Source organism: Jaculus jaculus, chromosome 2, assembly GCF_020740685.1.
Source record: "Jaculus jaculus isolate mJacJac1 chromosome 2, mJacJac1.mat.Y.cur, whole genome shotgun sequence".
NCBI classification, from domain to species: domain Eukaryota; kingdom Metazoa; phylum Chordata; class Mammalia; order Rodentia; family Dipodidae; genus Jaculus; species Jaculus jaculus.
In genome coordinates, this window is record NC_059103.1 from 171,799,232 (window position 1) to 171,823,653 (window position 24,422).

A 24,422-nucleotide genomic window follows, 5' to 3' on the forward strand; every position below is an offset into this window, starting at 1 on the left:
AGGAAAAAGAAGAGCGAAACAAGGTGCGTTAATAAAGGTGTGAGAGTCTCTGGGTATTTGCTGTCATTAAAAAGATCTGCAGGAAGGCTGCTGCAGGCCTGAAAGAGAACCTGTGTCAAGGGGTTCATTCCAGAAAATTCAAAAGACTCCGGGGTGTGAGAGAACAAGAGGCAGGCACAGAGCAGGGGACAAGCTGAAGAGAGGCAGGTGGCGGGAGAACACGGCTCTGTTGAGACGCCACAGAGAGTCACAAATACGGGCGCCAGTAAGTTTGATGGCTGGAAAAGTGGTTTCTGTTAGGGGCTGGTGTGGGGCAAGAGATGTATTTTTCTCCTTTCTCTCAGGATGTGTCTTTGCTCCTGTAGCTCTGTTTGCCTAGAATGCCCTTTTCTGCCCATCTATAGCCCCTTGATTGTACAGGGCTCATTCAAATGCCCCCTTCTTTGCGAAGCCATCTTTGGTATATCCCCAATTAGAATATAATTGCTACATACTTTCATTTTTAAAAATTATTTTATTTATTTGAGAGAGAGAGAGAGACAGAGGCAGATAGACACATGGAGAATGGGTGCACCAGGGCCTCCAGCCACTGCAAATGAACTCCACATGCATTTGCCACCTTGTGCATTTGCCTTTCGTGGGTACTGGGGAATCAAACCTGGTTCCTTAGGCTTTGCAGGCAAGCACTTTAGCCACTAATCCATTTCTTAATCTCGAATTGTGCTAAAGTACACACAGCAAAAAATACTGTCTGAAGAATTTGATTTTTGTCCAAAGCTCAGTAGTGTTAAGCATATATATATATATATATATATATATATATATATATATATATATATATATAAAATCAAGCCCCAGAGCTTCTTCATGTTGGAAATCTGAACCTCTCAACTAAGGCAGTATTAAAAACACTGCGACTGCAGGGGGAAAAAAAAAACACAGTGTGAACAATGAGAGGCCCTGCCTCAGACAGACACCTCAGGCTGTTCTTTGACCTTCACATGCAAGCCATGGTGTGTGTGTGTGCTTGCACGTGCACGTGCACACACACATACACACGCACAGCTCTTGACAGATGCAAACCCCTTGGCTTATTATTATTATTATTTTTTTTTAGCATCTATAACTATAAGAACTCTATCTCTGCTCTTGATCAATTACTTAGTCTGGGATATTTTGTTATAGATGGAAAAACACACCAATACTGCCCATTTATTTTTATTTTTATTTTTTAATATTTTATTTATTTATTTATTTGAGAGCGACAGACACAGAGAGAAAGACAGAGAGAGAGAGAGAGAGAGAGAGAGAGAGAGAGAGAGAGAGAGAGAGAACAGGCGCGCCAGGGCTTCCAGCCTCTGCAAATGAACTCCAGACGCGTGCGCCCCCTTGTGCATCTGGCTAACGTGGGACCTGGGGAATTGAGCCTTGAACCGGGGTCCTTAGGCTTCACAGGCAAGCACGTAACCGCTAAGCCATTTCTACAGCCCTGCCCATTTATTTTTTAAAAAATATTTTATTTATTGATTTACAAACAAAGAGATAGAAGAGAGACAGACAGAGACAATGGGTATGCCAGGCCCTCCAGCTGCAAATGAAGTCCAGACGCATTTGCCACTTTGTGCATCTGGCTTTAAGGGGAAACCAAAGCTAGGGTTGCAGGCAAGTGCTTTAACTGCTGAGCCCTCTCTCCAGCCCCCTATTGCCCACTTTTAACAGGTAACAAAAATCCTTTCTCATCCTCTCCCCTTAATTGTACCTCTAGAAGTTTAGCTTATTATGCAACCCGGGAACAGTCAGAGAAGGCTTACTAACATTTGGCTTAGGAGAATCTTGGAGAACTAAAAGTAACTACATGCTTGGTCTATACTAGCTATTTTGGGAGTCATTTCCCTTCACTTAGCTCCTCACCCGCATTCTCCTTTGCTCTTCCCCAGTGTCTGCAGCGATGGGGCAAAGAAAACAGGCCCTGAGTCTAACAGTTCTGTGTTCTGTGGCTGGTGGGACCCAGGGCCACCCATTTCTTCTCGCTGAAGCTGGGAAAGACCACCTTCCTCCTAAGGCCCCCTTTTTTCTTTTTAAAAATTTTATTTATTTATTTATTTGAGAGCGACAGACACAGAGAGAAAGACAGATAGAGGGAGAGAGAGAGAATGGGCGCGCCAGGGCTTCCAGCCTCTGCAAACGAACTCCAGACGCGTGCGCCCCCTTGTGCATCTGGCTAACGTGGGACCTGGGGAACCGAGCCTCGAACCGGGGTCCTTAGGCTTCACAGGCAAGCGCTTAACCGCTAAGCCATCTCTCCAGCTCTAAGGCCCCTTTTTGAGTTGGCCCCACTGTGGGTGAACAATGCCCTGGGCTTCTCTGCCTTCTGCTAAGCTGACTTTGCTGCCCCTGTGGAAAAGAGTGTGGTAAATTGGCTTTGTTTGTGGATCCAATCCCCCACGTCTATATTTGCTGTCCTAGCTTGTCTTTCACCAAAAGCAAGCAAGCACACTTCAGGAAGCCAGGCAGAACTTGGGTGCTTTGTATATCTTTAGCTGGGAATTCAGACACATTGCCCAATAACAAACACCTCAGGACTGGACCTAGGATCTACCCACAGTGACACCAAGTTATGAGCTTGAATAGAACCCCTGAATTGATTGGCAGGGGACAGGGGGAACGTGGGGGGCAACCCATTCAAACTATCACACCATGTAATCTTTTTGGAACAACTAGACTTAGTAGAGAATAATATTCTGGTGTGGAATGAGGTCCTTTTCAGGACCAAGGCAGCCTCATTGGAAGATGAAAACTTCAAACCCACAAGAGATCTTATGGAGAAATGAACTTCGGGCTGGAGAAATGGTTTAGTGGTTAAGATGCTTGCCTGCAAAGGCTAAGGACTCAGGTACAATTCTCCCAAACTCTCAAAAGCCAGGTGCACATGGTGGTGCATGCATCTGGAGCTCATTTGCCGTGGATGGAGGCTCTGACGCTCCCATTCTCTCTGTATATCTGCCTCTTCTTCTCTTTCCCTCTCTCTCATAAACAAATAAATGAATATTTAAAAAAAGAAAAATGAACTTAGATTTCTTTCCCACATGATCAGTGTCTGGGCTGGGAGCTGGCTCTTGTCTGCATATGTTATCCGGGCAGTTGGAGCTCGGCCATCCAAGGAGCCCTCGTGGTATCCTGCTTTGATCCATATCATTTATTTTATTTTATATTTATTTATTTATTTCTTTATTTGACAGAGAAAGAGGGAGAGAGAATGAGAGAATGGGCGCGCCAGGGCCTCCACCACTGCAAATGAACTCCAGAGGCATTGCACCCCCTTGTGCATCTGGCTAACGTGGGTTCTGGGTAATTGAACCTGGGTCCTTTGGTTTTGCAGGCAAATGCCCTAAACACTAAGCCATCCCTCCAGCCTGATCCATATCATTTTTATTAGGGAAGTCCCATCCCAAGGATTGGCACACATAGGTAGGGGCTTACCTAGTTCAACACAAGCAGAGCTGGGAGAGCAATTTCTGCTGGGGCCTCTTTGATTCTGGGCACTCTTCCTTCACAGACACCCAAGAAGGAAATGATGGCTTCTTGCAAAGAGCTGATTTTCAAAGGCTTCTTAGAAGCTGTTTGCATCCGGCCTTAGAGGATGCATAAGAGGGGAATATGAATGTCCAGAGGGGGCATCCCCAGCAGAAGGAGCCGTGAACACAGAAGTGGCAGCAATGGAGAATATGAGGAGCAAGACACACACACAAAAGGGAGACTTCGGGCTGGAGAGATGGCTTAGCGGTTAAGTGCTTGCCTGTGAAGCCTAAGGACCCCGGTTCGAGGCTTGATTCCCCAGGCCCCACGTTAGCCAGATACACAAGGGGGCACACGCGTCTGGAGTTTGCTTGCAGTGGCTGGAAGCCCTGGCGCGCCCATTCTCTCTCTCTCCCTCTATCTGTCTTTCGCTCTGTGTCTGTCACTCTCAAATAAATAAATAAAAAATGGACAAAAAATAAAAAGAAAAAATATTTAAAAAGGGAGACTTCATAACAATAGGTGGCATGAGCATTCTGTAAGATGCTTGCCAATCATCTGCCTCCTGGTCTCACACTCAGCATGAAGGTCTGACTTGAGCCACCGCAAGTGTGAGCAAAGTTGCATCCTTCTTCACGTTTAGCCAAGTTTTCAGGGAAGACCATGTGGCCAACTGCTTGACTATGCTCTCCGGAGAGACAGCGAGCTGGAAGCATCCAGCCAAGCTGACTCACAGAAACTGGGGGATAATAATTCCTTGGGGGTACCTTGTTCCCCAGTAACAGATACAAGTACTTACTCTTAGGTGTTGTGGTTTGAATGCGAAATTTCCTCCATAAGCTTGTGTGCTTTTCACACTTTGAACTCCGGCTGATGGCACTGTTTTGGGAGGTTGTAGAAACATTGGCACGTGTGGCCTAGCTGGTAGGGCCACAGAGCCATAGGAGTGCGACTTAAGTATTATAGCCCTGGGCTGGAGAGATGGCTTAGCGGTTAAACGCTTGCCTGTGAAGCCTAAGGACCCCGGTTCGAGGCTCGATTCCCCAGGACCCACGTTAGCCAGATGCACAGGGGGCGCGTGCATGTGGAGTTCATTTGCAGTAGCTGGAGGCCCTGGCGCACCCATTCTCTCTCTCTCTCTCTGCCTCTTTCTCTCTCTGTCTGTTGCTCTCAAATAAATAAAAACAAAAAAAAGTATTATAGCCCTACCTAGGTCAGTCCAAGTCTCTCTGCTTTCTGGTTGGCACCATGTAACAAGCAACTGCCACAAACTTCCTCCACTGAGCATTTCCCACCAAGATGGGCTGCATATCCCCTCAGTCGTGAACCAAAAATAAATCCTTCCTACATCAACTTGCTTCTGGCTAATGTGGGTCCTGGGGAATCGAGCCTCGAACCAGGGTCCTTAGGCTTCACAGGCAAGCGCTTAACCGCTAAACCATCTCTCCAGCCCACCACCACTCTTTGGTCATATGAAACAGTCCTTCCTTGGGCCTTTGCCATGAAAAATGCTACATGTTCCGTCTGAGAGACCTGTGGCATTCCTTCCCTTCAGTCTCATCTAGACCTTTGACACAGTGGCTGAGTCATTAAGGGTCTATTCTATTGATGACTGACTGCCTTTGATCAAGATTAAAAACAAAGGAGTAAACTAATTAAACAGAATCCGGAGTTCTACATGACCTTTACACCTCAGTTCTCTGTTAACCTTTGGCTAGAATAAGCTGTGACCTCCAACGCAGAAAGCTTCCAATGAGTGAGTCAAGTCCAAAGGCAGCTACTCCTTGGTGACAGGGGAGCTGAGATCTTATGCCCGCACCGGCTGGGGGGCATTCTGGAATGGTCATCTGGCTTGGTGAGTCTGATGCTTTGTATGTTAAATGATATATGTAAACCTTGACACTGGAGTTTTATAGGTCTCTTTTGCTTTGTTAAAAGGGCTGAGTTTGGAGCAAGATACGCCCCTTCCCACTTCCTGTTCCTCTGCTTCCCCAGCTCTGCGTTCTTCTGGTCTTCATGACTAGGTTTGGTTAATGTGACTCGGGTATGGTGCACCAGTGGGTCTGAGGCTAATGTCCTTTGGAGGCCAGCCCTATTGGGAAGAGGAGCAAGTCTCCTGGCCTCTTGGGTCAGTCTGAGCAAGCCAAGGGTTTCCTTCTAGAAGCATGGTGCAATTGTCTCTAAGCACCTGAAACAGCCAGGTGGGTAATGGGGTAGGACAGTGACCAACATCTTCCCCCACTTCCCGGAACTGGGCACTACTCCATAACCTGTGTGTGAGCGCCACTTTATAGAAGTGGGAAGTCAAAGTATTCAAATGAAACTCACAACTCACGCCTCGGACCCAAACCCACGTGAAAGGAACCATCGTATTAGTCAACCCGCAAGTGTTTGTTAGTGTTAGAGGGGCCTCAGCAGATCATCAGAGCTGGCTTTCAGGTGACTTACTAGGCAGAGAACAACAATGAGGGCTGGAGAGATAGCTTAGCGGTTAAGCACTTGCCTGTGAAGCCTAAGGACCCCGGTTCGAGGCTTGGTTCCCCAGGTCCCACGTTAGCCAGATGCACAAGGGGGCGCACGCGGCTGGAGTTCGTTTGCAGAGGCTGGAGGCCCTGGTGCGCCCATTCTCTCTCTCTCCCTCTATCTGTCTGCCTCTCTCTGTCTTTGTCACTCTCAAATAAATAAACAAAAATAAACAAACAAAAAAGATTCACTCAGGGCCACCGCGAGAGGGAATGCATTGGATTCACACTCTGCATTAGGAACCTCCCACCCCTCCCTCGGGGACTCAGGGAACCCACTCTGAACGCTTAGAAAATCAGCCCAGGAAAATGGAAGTTGGAGGAAGTCGGGCTGCTCCGCCTGGGCCCGGCTTTCTCCCAGGACTTCTCCTTTTCCAAGGATTTTCTTTGATCGCCACTGCAGAAGCCCCACCTGGTACTGAAGGGCCCGTGTGAGCGCCACATCCTTCCTATCTTATCCTGGCTGGTTGATCAGGCGTGACTCACGCCCCGAGGCCCAGGGCCCGGGCAGCAGGGAACAAGCCTCCTCCCGTTCCTCTGCTAGCTCCTCCTGCCATTGCTGGGGACACTGGTTCCAGGGCCCTTCTCCTGTCAGCGGCTTTTATGAGCAAGTGCCTCTGAGGCAGTCAGGCAGCTGGAGTGTGGGGGGAGGCTGGTGATTACAGGCAAGGAAACGAATGCTGGGAAACTCCAGCCAAGGCTGGGCTTGAACACTGCCTTTGGCGACAGTATTAGCTGCTGTCACCTTCAAGAAGGGCACATGTGAGGGACAAGACAAATGATTGTTTGGTCCCCGAGAGTACAGTGTCACTGGGAGCTTCTAGGGGCAAAGCTGGCCTCTGGCCTCTGGGAACCCTAACAAGCCAATTAAAGAGCCAAGCAATAATGAAGCAGAAATTGAAGATGTTTTCAATGTGGTCACGCAGGGAAAGCAACCAGAGAGGTCCAGTGGAAGTCCCCGCGCCCAGCCCTGGCCACCGAAGTCTATCTATGGGGCGCTAATGTGTGACCTGTGTTTAAGTAGAGGTCAAAGGGTATTCATAACCAAGCAGTCCTAATCAAAGTGATAATTCTGGGGCTGGAGAGATGGTCAGCGGTTAAGACACTTGCCTGTAAAGCCTAAGGACCCAGGTTTGGTCCTCCAGTACCCACATAAAACCAGATCCACAAAGTGGCACATGCAACTGAAGTTAGTTTGCAGTGGCTGGAGGCCCTGGTGTGCCCATACTCCTGTGTGTGTGTATGTGTGTCTGTCTGTCTCCCTCTCTTTCTGTGTGTGTATGTGTGTGTATGTGTTTGTCTGTCTGTCTCTCTCTCTCTCTCTCTGTCTGTGTATGTGTGTCTGTCTGTCTCTCTCTCTGTGTATGTGAGTGTGTGCCTGTGTGTGTGTGTGTGTCTGTCTGTCTGTCCCTCTCTCTCTCTCTGTGTATGTGTGTGTCTCTCTCTCTGTGTATGCATGTGTGTCTGTCTGTCTCTGTGTGTGTGTCCGTCTGTCTGTCTCTTTCTGTGTGTGTGTCTGTCTGTCTCTCGGCATGCACACAAATAACTTATATACATATATATTCTTTCTGCAAGGTGATCTGATGAGTTGTCAGAAGGCAGAACTGTTTGGAAATCTCTTCCCTGGGAGGCAAGTTCCTTCTTTGCTGGCACCTGGCTTCAGCTTTCCCCTTCTCCCAGCATGAAATTCCAGGGTGGGGGGAATTCCAATTCCTGGGGATCCATTCTTTCAATATATGCTGATAGCCAAAGGGAGGGGCACAAGAGCCTGTCTTTGGAATGTCTGAGGGGTCACAGCATTTTCACCGTCATCCTGGCCTTGGGTCAGATGGAGGCAGAGCAGGCCAGGGGAAAGTCACATGGGTTTTCGACTACATGGGCTACTTTCCTAAGCAGGGCAAATGGGACTTACCTTCCTTCCCCCTCTCTTCTTTCTTTCTCCTTCTCTCCCTTCCTCCCTTCCTCTCTCCCTGCCTGCATTGCTCTTGAGCAAGCCAGACATTGTCCAGGTGAGGGGGATCAGAGGAAGGCAGAGACAGGGCTGGGCCCTTCCCTTCCCTTCCGGCGCCTCCAGTGGGGAGGAGGAGACACACCCTGCCCAGACATGGCAGCTGTGAGGAACACCACCATGCACAGGGGCCCTGGCTGTGAGGCAGCTGGGCAGAGGGAAGGGCACATGCGCAGACTCTCTGAGAATGCTGCACATTCTCTCAGCACAGCCTGGAGCAGAGAGGGGAGGGGGCTGAGGCAAGAACAGGATTGGGGTGAGGCCAGCACCCGACACATGGCTCTGTGGGATGTAATCATTCCCACCTCTGTGCTGTGGGTGATGGGCAGCCTGCAATGGGGCAGACCTGGAATGACATTTAGAGCATCGCAAACCACGTCACTGATGGGTCAGGGCTTCCCCAGCCCCGTTGTGAAGCTGTGTCCATAGACAGGGTCCTCGGGCTCAGTCCCCCAGTGAGGATGTGGATGAATAAATGAAGTGCATGGTGGCGATGGGAACGGGGCAGGCGCAGAAGACAGGAGAGATGTGCACACTCTTTTTTTTTTTGTGCACATCCCCCTGAAACCTGCCTTCCCAGATGCTACATGCCCCGGCCCCCCCAGAGTCTGCCAAGGCAGGGCACACCAGCAGGAGGCTTCCCTCTGCCACCTCTGCCCTGTTACACCCCAGGTGAGGTGAGTCACCCACCTGCGCGGTGAGTCAGGGAGGAGGGTTGGGCAGGCAGGTGGGTGGCCCAGCCCGCTACTGAGCTTGCTGGGGGATGGGGGAGCCATCCCTTTCCCAGACCCCCCTCCCCCAGGAGCTTCTTCGCAGAGATCTGCTTGCCCATCCTATGGGGATGCCTCTACTGGTTCTCTCTCTTCCCTCTCCCCCCACTCTTTCTTTCTCCCCGGCTCTCAGCAGCCATCACCATGGCTACACTTGCTCCTGCAGCTCCTCCTCACTCAGCGGGAGTCAGGGCAGAGGGAGGAAGCAGGTCTCATTAGTCTTCCTAGTGAGCTGCATTCTCTGACAGCTTGGCAGCTGCACACTTGCACGTTCCAGATCCTTCCTGGAAGGCTCGCCTTCCACAGGCAAGATGGGAGGACTACACAGGATATTTATTTATTTATTTACCTATTTATTTTGAGAGAGAGATAATGGGCACACCAGGGCCTCCAGCCACTGTAAACTAATAGCAGATGCATGTGTCGTGTCCCCCCCCCCACCATTTTGCATCTGGTGTACATAGGTACTGGAAAATTGAACTGGGGTCCTTAGGCTTCTCAGGCAAGTGCCTTAACTGCTAAGCCATCTCTCCATTCCCCCTTCCTCCCGCCACTTTTTTTTGGAGACAGGGTTCCACGTAGCCCAGGTTGATCTTGAACTTGCTATATAGCTGAGGATGACCTTGAATTTCTGATCCTCCTGTCTCTAGGCCTGTTTATGTAGTGTTGGGTCTGGAACCCGGGGCTTTTTGTACATGCTAGCCAAGACCATCTGAACTACATCCCCAACTTTCCTGTTGTCCTTTTTCAAGTTTGATACATGTTACTGATTAACTAAGGTGTGTTTAAGGCCTATCTGAGGCAGGAAAAAAAAAAAAAAAAAAACAGATAAGAAAATTATGGAGACAGGAGAAGGAAAAGGAAACCCCTACCCAGGAGTCTGGTCGAAGCCTCTCACCAGCAGTGAAGCAAGAATTTCAACACAGTGACAATTGCTTAAGGCTCTTTTTTTCCCCCTTCCCAGCTAGAACCTGCAATTTTCTAGGAATCTCACCAGAAATCCCATTTTCAGGGAAAGGACATATTCTAAACTCCTTGTGATGTCTTAGTGGTTTCCAGTTTTACCTTATCATAGTATAAAGCCATCTAAGACACTTCCAGAGCCACCTTATAATTTCACTTATCAAAAGAGAAAGAGAGGTTTTAAAGTAACCTTATGAGATACAACTGGAAAGTCACCAAAACAGTACATATGGGGAAGACTAAGATACTTAATTGTGACTCTCTTGGAGAAACCCACACTGGTGTGCTCTTTTTTTTAAATTTTATTTATTTATTTATTTGAGAGCGACAGACACAGAGAGAAAGACAGATAGAGGGAGAGAGAGACAATGGGCGCGCCAGGGCTTCCAGCCTCTGCAAACGAACTCCAGATGCGTGCGCCCCCTTGCGCATCTGGCTAACGTGGGACCTGGGGAACCGAGCCTCGAATCGGGGTCCTTAGGCTTCACAGGCAAGTGCTTAACTGCTAAGCCATCTCTCCAGCCCTGGTGTGCTCTTTTTGAGCACCATCCTTTCTCTTTTTTAAAATATTATTTATTTGAGACACACACACAGAGAGAGACAGAGAGAGAGAGAGAGAGAGAGAGAGAGAGAGAGAGAGGGAGAGAAATGGGGATGCCAGGGCCTCCAGCCATTACAAACAAACCCCTTGTGCATCTGGTTTATGTGGGTCCTGGGGAAATGAACCTGAGTCCTTTAGCTTCGCAGGCAAGTGCCTTCACCGCTCAGCCATCTCTCCAGCCTGCCATCCTTTCTCTTAAGCCTGTATTAAAATATCTTGAATAAAACCAACTCTGCTTCCTACTGGCTCCTCTTGAAGTGCTTTTTAGCATTGAAACTACAAATCCTTGGTTGGGCCTAAATTGAAGGCCCTAAAAGTCTAGGGGGACATCTCAGGCTGCTGAGGGTGACAGTGTGAAGCCATGTCTCAGTCCCTTCACCACTGACAAACCCACTGAGTCACTTGAAGCAGACCTGTAGAGTTTTGTCATGGTTGACTTGGGGCCATATAGAGACCTGAGTTCAAATCCTATGCTCTGCAGTTAGCAGAGGGAAGAATGATAACAAAGTACGTTTAATCTTGCTGAACCTTGGTCGCCTTGCCTTTAAAGTGAGGATAATAATACCCATCTGGGGGCTGGAGAGCTGGCTCAGTGGTTAGGTGTACTTCTTGTGCAAGTGTGAGAGCCTGAGGGAACCTCAGACTTGCTAGTTCAAAGTTCCAGCTCCCATAGAAGCAGGTAGGCAAAGCTCTACACATCTACAGCTCCAATCCCACAGAAGAGCAGAGACTTGAGAATCTTCGGAGACCTGTAAGCTCTGGAAACAGTAAAAAGAGACTCCTACTCAAAAACAAGACCAGGCAGAAGAGCAAAGACGCCTGACTTTCGGCGTTCCACTCCAGTCACCAGAGGCGAGTGAACCCCTGTGGGACAGGAGAGCGTATGAGGCCGTGCAAGGGCATGTGCACGTGCATACACCACACGCACATTACTCACACACAAGCAAAAAAATTAAAACAACAACAAAAACACCCTGCGGGCTGGAGAGATGGCTTAGCGGTTAAGCGCTTGCCTGTGAAGCCTAAGGACCCCGGTTCGAGGCTCGGTTCCCCAGGTCCCACGTTAGCCAGATGCACAAGGGGGCACACGCGTCTGGAGTTTGTTTGCAGAGGCTGGAGGCCCTGGCGCGCCCATTGTCTCTCTCTCCCTCTATCTGTCTTTCTCCCTGTGTCTGTCACTCTCAAATAAATAAAATAAATTAAAAAAAAAAAAAACACCCTGCTTTGCAGATCGTGGTGAAAAAAAAAATCAAAGAAAACTTCTGCAAAGTGTTTGGCACATAGTAGTTATTGTTACAGAGTCTAGGACCTTGCAGGTGCTCCGCACGCACGTGTTGATTTGAGGGTGGCGCAAGGGCATTATCTCCGATGCTGACCACAAGGTTGCTAGGGCTGTGAAGTTCAAGAAGGCAGCTTCCCTGTTCTTGTTGCGTCTCCACTAGATCAATGTAACCTTGAGCCTCAGTGTGTGAAGGTGGTGAGAAGGTCAAGGGATTAGCACAGAGGAGGAACCTCTATGCTGAGTGCCTGCATTAGACTCTAAGGCCAAGTCTTCAGAATTGGAGCCCAGGGGCTGTGCAGGGGAGCAGATGGGACCCTGAAAAACAGAGTTTTCTTTTTTTTTAGAGAGAGCAAGAACAACAGAGAGAGAGAGAATTGGCCCGCCAGGGCCTAACAGCCACTGCAATCAAACAGCAGACGCTTGTACCACCTAGCGGGCATGTGCAAACTTGCGCTTGCCTCCCCTTTGTGTGTCTGGCTTACATGGGATCTGGAGAGTCAAACATGGGTCTTCAGGCTTCGTAGGCAAGTGTCTTAACTGCTAAGCCATCTCTCCAACCCCAGAGAAGTTATTTAGAAATCATTATAGCCGGCTCAGTATTTGGGAGGCAGAGGTAGGAGAATCACTGCGAGTTTGAAGTCATCCTGGAACTACAGAGTGAGCTCCAGGTCAGCTTGGGCTAAAGTGAGACCCTTCCTTGAAAAACAAAAATAACAACAACAAAAAGAAGATGTAGATGTACTTATAACAGACAGGTAAACTTGTAGGGCTCCACACTCTGCTCCCTTCTGGCAGGGAAGGAAGTTTATATTCTAGAGAAACTGGGCCAGAAATGCTTTGTGCTCATGGCATCACGTGCAGAGGGAGGCTGGCGTGGGGTGAGTTGATACCCTAAGTGAGTCTTCCTCCCTGCCCCTCCCCTGGTTGGCTCATCACAGAACAACAGAAGGGGACTGAGAACATCTTTCCAGAGAAACTGACTCACTCCCCACCCCCCCAAAAAAAACCAATTAAACAAATCAAGATTTATACATGTGTGTCGACATTGGGAGGTTTCTGATGACCTGGAAATCACAGAACCGAACTGAGCTCATCGGGCTGAAATCTGCACTGCAGGCTCCTCTCTTCTCCTTTTCTTCTTTCTTGTTCTTCTTTTCCTTTTCTTCCTCCTCCTCTTATTTTCCTTCTTTTTTTCCTCCTCTCCCTCCCTTTCCTCTTGTCTTCTTCCTCTTCCTTTTCTTTTAAAAATATTTTATTATTTATTTATTTAAGAGTGAGACAGAGACAGAGAATGGGCACACCATGACCTCTAGCTGCTGCAAACAAACTCCAGACGCATGCACCGCCTTGTGCATCTGTCTTACATGGGTTCGGGGGAATCGAACCTGAGTCCTTTAGCTTTGTAGGCAAGTGCCTTAACTGCTAAGCCATCCTCCCAGCCTTCTTTTTTTTTTTTCTATTTATTTGTGTGGGGGTGGAGGGGGGCACCATGGTCTCTTGCTGCTACTAACAAACACCAATGCTTGTGCCACTTTTTGCATCCGGTTTATGTGGGTGGCTTGGGAGTTGGACCCCAGGCCAGCAGGCTTAGCAAGCAAGTACCTTTAACCCATGAACTACTTTCCCAGCCCTCTTCCTCTTCTTCCTTCTTCTCCTGCTTTTCCTCCTCCTCCTCCTAAGATAAGCTATTTCTACATAGCCCAGGCTAGCCTTGAACACAAATGGAGCAAGCTCAGGTTGGCTTTGAGCTTTTCTGCATCCTGCCCCAGCCTCCCAAGGGATGGGATTCCAGGCATGCACCACCATTCCTGGCTTCAGGATCTCTCTGGTAGAGAGACAGCCTGCACTGAGGAAAATGTCCAACATGACAGGATAAAACCAGGTGGGAAAACAAAAGGATCTGTGAAGGCAACAGACAAAATGAGCAGCAAGAAGAAACTGAAAATGTTTAGGTTAGTGTCTTCAGAAGTAGTAAGACATGTTGTCTCTACAGAATATGATGAAAAAGGAACAAGTGGAGTGAGAAAGAGTTCCTGAAGTTAAAAATATGGAGCTGAAATGTCAAAAATTCCAGCTGCATAAAAAGATAAAGTTGAGGGGAAAAAAAATCCCTGAAATGAAAAATAAAGGAAAAATCATAAAATTCACAAAGAGAAATCCAGAAGGTTTAGTATCTATTAGGTACTTCTACCAAGAGACTGATGGGAAAGGAATTATATTAAAAAAAAAAATAGGGCTGGAGAGATGGCTTAGTGGTTAAGACATTTGCCTACAACGCCTAAGTACCCAAGTTCGATTCCCCAGTACCCATGTAACTCAAGAGATACGAGGTGATGTATGCATCTGGAGTTCATTTGCAGTGTCTAGAGACCCTGGCATGCCCATGCTCTCTCTCTTTTTATCTGTCTCTTTCTCTTTCAAATTAATAAATAAGATGTTTTAAAAATAATGCAAGAATCTATTCTAGATTAGAAAGGCATAAATCTGAATTAAAATGCTCCAAATACTCATGCCAATGCTTGACAACAGATCTAGACCAGGCACATCATTGTGATGTTATATAACTCCAAACAGAGACAAGGTCTTAAGAGTTTTCCAAGAAGAAAGGAAGGGAGGAGGATACTTAATAGGTTGATATTGTATATGTGTAATTACAATGATTGTAATGGGGAGGTAATATGATGGAGAATGGAATTTCAAAGGGGAAAGTGTGGGGGTGGGGAGGGAGGGAATTACCATGGGATATATTTTATAATCATGGAAAATGTTAATAAAAATTAAAAAAAAAAAAGAAAAAAGAATTTTCCAGGAGACAAAGGCTTTACATAAAGGGCACTGGACTTCTTAGTAGCAACATGGACAGTATAATATATTAGAAAAGTGCCTGGAATATGCCAAGGGAGTGGAATAAAAAATCCTATTCTCACCCACACTATTCACCGAGTCTGATGGTTAATATCAGTCATCATCAATCCGTAAAAGACATTTTCGAACATGCAAAATGCACAAGAGTTTTCACCAATATTTGCTTTCTTGGAGAGCTGTGTGAATGTGTTCTATCGTGTGACAGGCAGCTCTGTCATCCACTTACGGGGAGGCAGAAGGAAGTTGCAGATGACAGCATGGGGAAGACCAAGGGACCAGCCCGTGCAAGGCAGAGCAGCCTGGGGACTTCGGGAGACGTCACTCTAGAAAAACAATAGGACCTTCATCAATAGGTTTGAGATGTTAAAAATTGTATGAGGTTCTTCAGCTGTGTTGCACATTCCTATCTTCTCCGACACCTAATCTGCCCACCATAGCTTGTCCCCAGGGGCAGCAGGAGGGGGTGAGACCCTTGGGAAAGCCCTCCGGAAGGGCTTGTGGCCCTAAAGTCATTAGGCCTTTGGCACCACCACCACCTCTAAGCCAGTTTGGCCTGGCCTGCCCTGCCCTGTTTCCAGCCCTGCTGCCACCCTGGGCCCTTACCCACGATGTCTAGGGCGGTGGCCTCTCCTGTCTGCCTCCACATGGTATGTATGATTTCCAGCCCATTCCCCTGGGAGCTGATCCAGTACTTTGCTTTCAGGGAAGTCAAGAGCCAAGCCTGGGAGAGGAGGGCATCAGAGCCAGGGAGCCTGGCACCATGGCTGGATCCAGTGCTGGGAACTCAAGCTTTGTGAAGGATGTATAATTCCAGGGCAGAGTGAGGTAAGAACAGACACTACTAAGCTGGGGGCTGGAAGGAACTCACAGGGATCCTGGGAGCATCTCCTAGTGAAGAAACTGGAGATCTTCAGGCCGGGTAGACTCAGACCTCAAGGGCCCTTCTGGCCACTGAAGAACAGAGTGCAGTTGCTACCATGATCCACATTAGCCTTGCTCATGTTTTCACTAGCCCAGTACAGCTCCCTAGAGGACTGACAGGGGAGGGGTCAGTCTTTTCCTTCCCAGCCCCACACCGGTGATCCCCGGTCCTGAGTGGTAGACTGTCCCACACAGGAGGTGGAAGAATAGGCCATGGTGCTGTTCCAAGTCCTTTATCACCATGTTCTTGGAGAAGCCGTCCAGCTGGGCCACACTGATCTGCCTTTTGTGGATGTCATAGCTTGTCCAAAACAGATTTTGGGACACCCAAAATGTGGCAAGTCTGGAGGCACAAGTGTGAAGTCAGTGGTTGATGTTGGGGAATAAATTGGGAGGAGCCAGCATGGTTTCTGGGGTTCAGGGATCAGGAAGCCCAGGCTACAGTCCTTAGTTCATAGAAGGGTTATTAGTGCCCCTGGGGATCACGGTCAGGAGTGAGGCCCGGAGCAGAGGTCAGGGCACCTACACCCCAGGATAGAGGGCAGGGCCAGGCCAGAACCCACAGAGATGAGTGTTTCCACTGATGTGCTGTTGACGAAGGTCCACTTGAGGCGGTGTCCACACATCAGACCAGTAAACACGCTGCTTGTGGGCACTGTAAAAAAAAAAATTGCACAAAGTTGTTTTAGAGAGTTGAAAATCTGGAAAGATTCAGATGTTTAGAGAAAACAAAGCAAAAGCAGAAGGAAAATATGAAGGAATTATCAACTGTAGGAAGAAGAATATGTTGAGGGAAAAAACAAGAAGTCTACTGTTAGTTTATGACTTGAGTGAGCAATGAATAATGTTTATTTTGAAAAATAATGATGAAAATGCTGTGCATGGATTTAGCTGAAAACTCATAGCAATTGTGTTGGGAGGATAGAAAGCACAGGAAGGGGAGGCAAAGTGATCTACAACATTCGTTCACAGCCGGCGTGGTGAGTCACGCTTGCAGCCTAGCACTCAGGAGGCAGATCAGGAGGATGGGGAGTTCAGCAATTGTTTGGGTTACATGCTGACTTCCGGGCTAACCTGGGTTACATAATATGATATGACCCTGTTTCAAACAAATGAATACAATTTATAAGTAAATATTAAAAAATAGTCATTTACTCTAGTGGAAGGTTTTTAAAACAAATGAATCAAAAGAGAATCATGTAGAAATATGACTAGGAACTTAAAAATGTATGCATGCTATAAGTAGTAGATTTTAGGGAATAGAAGGAAGATGAGGTACAAATATGGTTAAGAGGCTTTCAGATGTAAAAATAAGCTGGGGTATAGCTCAGTGATGGGCCACATGATTAGCATGCCCAGGGCCTTGGGTTCAGCCTCCAGCACACACAAACAAACATGCATATTCATGTACAATTAAAAGCCAATGAAAGTAGGGAGGTTGAATCTGCACTGGTTAAATGATGGCTTTACCTCTGAGGCGCTTTCAGAGCCCTCAGTTATCACCAAGTCAGCAGATATGAGATGAAGCCATGAGCACAGCATTAATAGAATTTGTGGAATTGCCATGGCCTTTCTTGCCTATGGGAAATCACCACTGGTAATAACTAGCAATGACCATGTATGTACATATGTGTGGACTATTATGTGTATCCATATGTGTGTGTGGTGCAGATTTCTAAGTCACTCCCCCAAATTAGGAATCACACTATTCCCTGCTTTTGAAGATAAACACCAAGACCCAGAGAATTAGCAAAAGTCTCTGGTGTAACTGCCTTCCATGTGTGGGAGCCGTCATCTTGGACACGCACCTTAGTTGAGCCTTCAGTCGACTGCAACTGCATCACTATCTGATTACAGTCACACAAGAGACCTCATTCACCTGTAGCATCAACCCACAGAACTGTGAGAGATAATAGACTGTTGTTTAAAGCCACTAAGTTTTAAGATTTTATATATATATATATATATATATATATATATGATATATATATACATATATATGATATACATATATATATACATATACATAGACTGTTGTTTAAAGCCACTAAGTTTTAAGATTTATATATATATATGTATATATATATATACATATATGATATATATATATGATATACATGATATATATATCATATATATACATATATGATATATATATACATATCACATATGTATATATATATCATATATATGTGATGGTAAAAATAAGCTGGGTATGATGGTACATACCTGTAATCCCAGCACTTGGGAGGCAAAGGCCAACCTAGCAAGCCTGTCACAAAATACCATCCTAAGTGAGGTCACACAGTCTAAGAAAGTCAAATCCCCTGCATGTTTTCTCACATATGTGGTTCCTAAAATGGACCAGCTGAAGAGGAGGGCAAAAGACAGTGAGAATTAGGACTGTGGGAGTATAACTAGAATGAGATCAGGAAAAAGTAAAAATGGGGAGGAGAAGAGGGGATACCAGACAAACTAATAGAGGAAGACAAGATTAGGATTAGAAGGGTTGGGGGGGGGGGTCTGGGAAAAGAGGGTGGAGAGGGGAACTATACAAAACTAAAGACTAGCCAGGTGTGGTAGCACACACCTTTAATCCCAGTACTTGGGAGGCAGAGGTAGGAGGATCACCATGAGTTCAAGGCCACCCTGAGATGACATGGTGAATTCCAGGTCAGCCTGGACTAGAATAAGACTCTATTTTGAAAAACCAAAAATAAATAAAGAAATAAAATAAAGACTAAAGTACATTAGGAACCTTCCTCTGAGATACCAGTATACAAGATATAACCCCCAATTAAGGGAGGTGAATGGACCAGACTGATGAGTCCAGTAGAAGGCGGAGAAACGCTCATCCTAAAACCATGGGCTCTGGCTTGTGAATCCCAGGATTGAAACTGTTTTACCCCTCAAGTGAGCAATTGGCCAGGGAGATCCATAAGGTCCCCAAAACAATGCAGGCCATTGCCAAATACCTGGTTACCTGACAGAGCTAAAAGGTAAGACCCTATTGCTGAAGACACCCCAGGCTGCTGTCTCAGGACACAGAGAGACCACATAGGAATTCTCTTGTCAAATCCTTATGGTGTTGGAAAGTGCTATGGGAGGAACTATGTGACAATAGTCACCAACACTATTAAGCAGGAGACCTTGCAAACTACACAACCCACCAGCCAGGCAAGAAGCACAAACTTGTGCAATAGTGGTACACAGCCTTTGTGGGTAACCAACTACCCTCTGATTGGACATGAGGCCTGCTCAATGGGAAACAACTCATAACTGGTGCTAGGAACCAAGTCAGCACCCCATGGACAAGAAATTCACATTCCCCCAGAGAAGAAGCCCCCATTGTTTTCCGCACAAGCTGAGTAGGTATTCTCTCAAAATGTCTCTCAAACTTCTACACATATCCCCATTAATCGAAGCTGCTCACCCTTTATTTGGAGAATCTGTTTTATTTTACAGATGGCAGAGAATACTGGGAAGATCCAAGATCCACCAATATGACAAGAAAAGACGGCCGGTTGCTCTCCATGAGATGTGCCATCTCTACCACATTCACCAGGTCCAGAAAAAACCATAGAGGAAGCAGTGGTGTGAGTACTGTTCCCACTGCTAGCCTGACAGCCACCTCCAGGGAAGTAGCAACAAACACAGTGGTGAACTGAAACACAACATAATAGAAATATACAAGCTACAGTGAACTCAACACTAAAAACAAATGGCTAACATTCCTGCCAAGGCTCAGAGATTGCTGCAAAAAGGGTGGAGGAGGACTGTTAGAGCCACGGGGTGGGTAGAAATATCCTGAGGCACAGTTCCTCCCCACACCAGGCTGCCAGAGGTCCTAATTACCCCATAGTGAACACCAAGGACCCTACTGAGGAGGCCTCTCAGGGTAATGGAACGGGGGTGAAGGGGCAAAAAACTATTACCTATGTAATTAATAGATAGATGATTACATAGATAGATATCCTGATAGGTGTGGGGGCACACACCTTTAAGAGGCTGAGGTAGGAAGATTGCTGTGAGTTCAAGGCTAGCCTGAGGCTACAGAGATTCAGGTCAGCCTGGACTAGAGTGAGACCCTACCTCAAAAAAGTAACAACAGGGCTGGAGAGATGGCTTAGTGGTTAAGCGCTTGCCTGTGAAGCCTAAGGACCCCGGTTCGAGGCTCGGTTCCCCAGGACCCACGTTAGCCAGATGCACAAGGGGGGCGCACGCGTCTGGAGTTCATTTGCAGAGGCTGGAAGCCCTGGCGCGCCCATTCTCTCTCTCCCTCTATCTGTCTTTCTCTCTGTGTCTGTTGCTCTCAAGTAAATAAATAAATAAATAATTGGAAAAAAAAAGTAACAACAGACAACCAACTAAACAAATAAAGAACTGATAAAGAAAGACACCCAATGTCAAACTCTGGCCTCCATAGACACGTGTGTGCATGTGCGTGCGTGCACACACACACAGGAACAAAACAACTCTAAATAAATAAGCAAAAATAAACAGAACATCATTGGATCTCAAAACCCATGTTCTTTCCTCAACACCACCCTGTGCCTCTCACCAGACACATTACTGGAACCTGACTGGGACAATTTTCAGTTTGTAGGATCTTCCTACACACCATGGGACTTCAAGCATCTCGGGCCCTTATCGATGATAACACTTTTCCTGTACCACTGTGATAACTAGAAGTATCCTCATAATTTTTTTTCCCAAATGACTCCTAAGGACCTTCCCAGGTGAGATCTCCTTAGGTATGCTAAGCTGCCTTAAAATGGCCTCAAACTGAATACCAATACCTTTGTGGAAGAGGTGGAAGAAAGAATGTAAGAGCCAAAGGGAGGGTATGGGGTGCTTTGCAATACTCTCTTTCAGACACAAAGTGGCTGTGGCATTCATGAATGACCTCACAGTGGCTGACACTATTTACACAAGACCTGCATAATATGAGGGGAGAAATGCTGACAGCAAAATAAACAGGGACTTGTTGGAAAGAAGGGATTCAGTGCAGGGGGAATTCAGGAGGGGGAAGAGAAGGTGGTGGAGGGGATTATGATCATGGAAATATTGCCTGTACACATAGAGGTTGTCAATAAAAAAAAGTTAAGGAACAACTGAATTCCCAACATACCAATAGAAGAGACAGAGAGAGTCTGTTAGCAGGAAGGGACAGCGTGCCAAGTGAGGTGAGTTGAACTGTAAGGCGCCTCTGCCACGTTACATCTGAGGCCGGATGAGCTGGGTAAGACGTTTTCGGTGCTGGCTCAGGAAGCTTTCAGCAGCGAGGGTCGAGTGGGCACCATGCCTGCAAGGGGCAAGGTTGTGGGAATGATGCAGCCCTTGTGGTGGCATGGGACGAGCTAAGAGATCACCTGTCCAGACATTTTACACTCCACTGAAGCCAGAGAGGAGAACGAGGCAGATCTATAACCCACGGCCCCCCAATCCAAGTGCCACGTGCTTTCCGCCTGCCTACCAAGGAAATAGGTGTGATGTGGTTGTTTAAATGGCCAAGTTCACCTTTGGCATGCAGAACCCGGTTCTTCAAGGTGGCCTCGCGTGATTGAAGTTTTTATTAGTTTGCTAAGATTGCTGCAACCAAGGACCATAAACTGAGCGGCTTAAACAGAGAGGCTTGTTGTCTCACAGTTTTGGCGACCAGACAGTCATAAGAAGGGAGACGGTCAAGTTGGCTCTTTCTCAGAACCAGGAAACTGTTCCATGCTGTCCCCTGCTGCTGGTGGCATGCTGGTGACAAGCTGGCATTCCCTAGTGTTCCCTGGCCTGTAGACCGCTACCCTCCATTCTTCCATAGTCTCCTTCCTGTGTATCTGGGTCCATTCCTTTTAATATCAAGTTATTGGTAGCATTGGAGTAGGACCCCAGTGTACCTCAGCATGCCCATCTTAACCGGTTCCGTCTGCAAGGACTATTTGCAAACCATGCCACATTCTGAGGGCATTGGGACCTCAGCATATGAATCTGAAGAAGGGACACAATTCAACTCTGACGTGACAAAATGTCACATCCTGTGTTTCCCACATGAACAGTTATGCCAGATTTTCTCAGTTCGCATCTTGCTATATTACTCTTGGCTTAAAACTCAGTACAAGGGCTGGAGAGATGGCTTAGCGGTTAAGGCACATGCCTGCGAAGCTTAAGGACCCAGGTTCAATTCTCCAGGTCTGCACATGGTGGTGCATGTGTCTGGAGTTTGTTTTCAGTGACTGGAGACCCTGGTGTGCCCATTCTCACTCTCTCTCCCCCTGTCTCTAGTAACTAAATGAATAAAAATAAATCTTAAAAAAATAAAAACTCAGTACAATAGAATGGAGTCATGTGAGAAGAAACAAATACTTCCAGCCCAAGTAACTAAATGAATAAAAATAAATCTTAAAAAAATAAAAACTCAGTACAATAGAATGGAGTCATGTGAGAAGAAACAAATACTTCCAACCCAAATGAGAGGGAAGATCTGAGACTCTCTCTGAGACAGCATGTTGCAGCCTGAGATTTGCTATGGCAACAACCAAAACTGTTTGATGGGTCTCTCACCCACTCCAGGGGACACGCCTGTGGCAGGTGTGATCCATCTGTGAGTCACATTTTGCCATGTCAGAGGATCTAAGGTAGATGAGCTGACTACACACACCTGGGCAGTAAAGACACAGGGAATGCGGGATGATGTGCTGCTTGGCGGAACACAAGAAAGGCATTCATGTACAAGCAGCGGGGCTGGAGAGAAGACGGCAAAAGTGTAATGTGGTAGACACAATGCAACGTAAAATCTAGTGGAGAAGAAAACTAAACCAGGAATAGTGTCTCTGCGGATGAATGCTCTCAGGACAACAGCGTGCGACAATGGGAGCAATGAGACCATGGAACCCTCTCTAATGAGGTGACATTGGAGCCACGATCTGAAGGATTCAGACAAGGCCATTCCAAGTGGAAGGAGCCGCTTGTGCGAAAGCCCTGAGCTGAAGATGGCGTTGGTGCCTTCTAAAGGTTCCATGGAGGAGGCAAGGGAAGAGGCTGCAGGGACAGATCATCCAGGGTGTTCTGGGTCAGCATGTGACAGTAGGATTGTCAACAGACACTTGGAGAAGCTTCTAAGGAACAGGAGTGAGCAGGAGACTGGCATGATTTGATTTCTGATTTAAAATTCGTTAATTAATCAATTTTGTTTCTCTGGGGACAGAGTCTCGCTATGTCACTCAGGCTGGCCTCCAACCTGCAATCCTTCTTCCTCAGCCTCCTGAGTGCTAGGGTGACTGGCATGCACCCCCACACCCAGCACAGTTATGTCATGCACAGTTCAGAGTGGCAAAGATGAATGGTCATGCCAGCCAGCACTCAGGGCATACACAGGGGGGAGGATCCCAAACGCAAGCTCAGCTTGGGATACACAGTGCCAGGCCAGCTCCAACTACATAGAGAGATCTTGTCTTAGAAAAATCAAACAGCCGGGTGTGGTGGTGCACGCCTTTAATCACAGCACTGGTGAGGCAGAGGTAGGGGGATCACTGTGAGTTCGAGGCCACCCTGAGACTACATAGTGAATTCCAGGTCAGCCTGGGCTAGAGTGAGACCCTACCTGGAGAAACCAACCAACCAACAAACACATAGATAAACAAAAAAGCTTGAAGACTTGTGTATTTTGGGAGGAAATAAGAATTAACATAGGCTGACAGAAAGCTGAAAGAAGCCATTCTACATGCAGTTCAATGGGAGAAAGATATACCAACAGTGAAGATACTCAACAGTGGACACTGCAAGCCTTATAATTGGCCAGCCAGGCCAAATGAGCCAACGGTTGCAATAGTGGCACATCTGTCATGGTGGAAACCAACTGCCCTCCAGTTGGACTGGAGGTCCTCTCCACAGGAGGGAACACATCCCTGATACTGAAAACTTAAAACAGGGGTAGTCATGAGCCCTAGAGGTGTAACATCTCCTGATGTCTGGATAAATGTATATACTATGCTTATCAAACTGCCCAGTAAGCACTTCTCTTAATAGTTATACCCTTATATTAACACTACTCTCACTTTGGGTAGAGAATCTTCTCTTTTCAGGTGGCAGTGACTTTGGGACGACTCCAAAAGTATCATAGTCCTGGAAAGAAGTGCCCAGAGTACAGAGTAACATCTCAATCACACCTTCCAAGGCTCAGGGTCTAATGTGGAAGAGGTGGCGGAAAGAATATGTAATGTAAGAGATAAAGGAAGGGTAGGACTCCTTACAACATGCTCCTCCAGACTCAAAATGGCCTGGATATCCATGACCTCACAGTGCCTGACATTACCTACACAAGACCATCATAAGAGGAGGGAAAGATCATGACATCAAAATAAAAGAGAGACTGATTGAGATGGGGAGGGGATATGATGGAGAATGGAATTTCAAAGGGGAAAGTGGGGGGAGGTAGGGTATTACCATGGGATATTTTTTTATAATCATAGAAAACGTTAATAAGAATTGAGAAAAAAAAACGAAAAAAAGAAAAAGAAAAAAAAAAAAGAATTAACATAGATCCTAAGGGGAGATGTAGCAATATTTATTGGAATGAAAAGTGCACAATCTTTTTAACTCAGTACTTGTCTTCTGTGACTATGCCCTGTAGGAAAGTTTCAAAATCAATATGTATGTACCAAGCAGTTCCTAGATCCATTGCACATAAACTGCAAACGATTGAAAATGATCTAAATGTCAGTAAGGGAATAAATCCATCAATCTGAAACATTGATTGTCTATACAACGTGTTACTGGAATAGCTGAGAAAGTTCGTTATGTACTGGGGAAAGCTCCTGAAATATGCAGATGCCATTTTTGTTGATGATGTGATTTGAGACAGGCTCTCATCTAGCCTGAAAACCACTGTGTTCTCAAACTCATGGCAGTCCTCCTGTCTCAGCTTTCCAAGTGCTAGGATTATAGGCATGAGCTACCATGTTTGACTGTACATATGCCATTT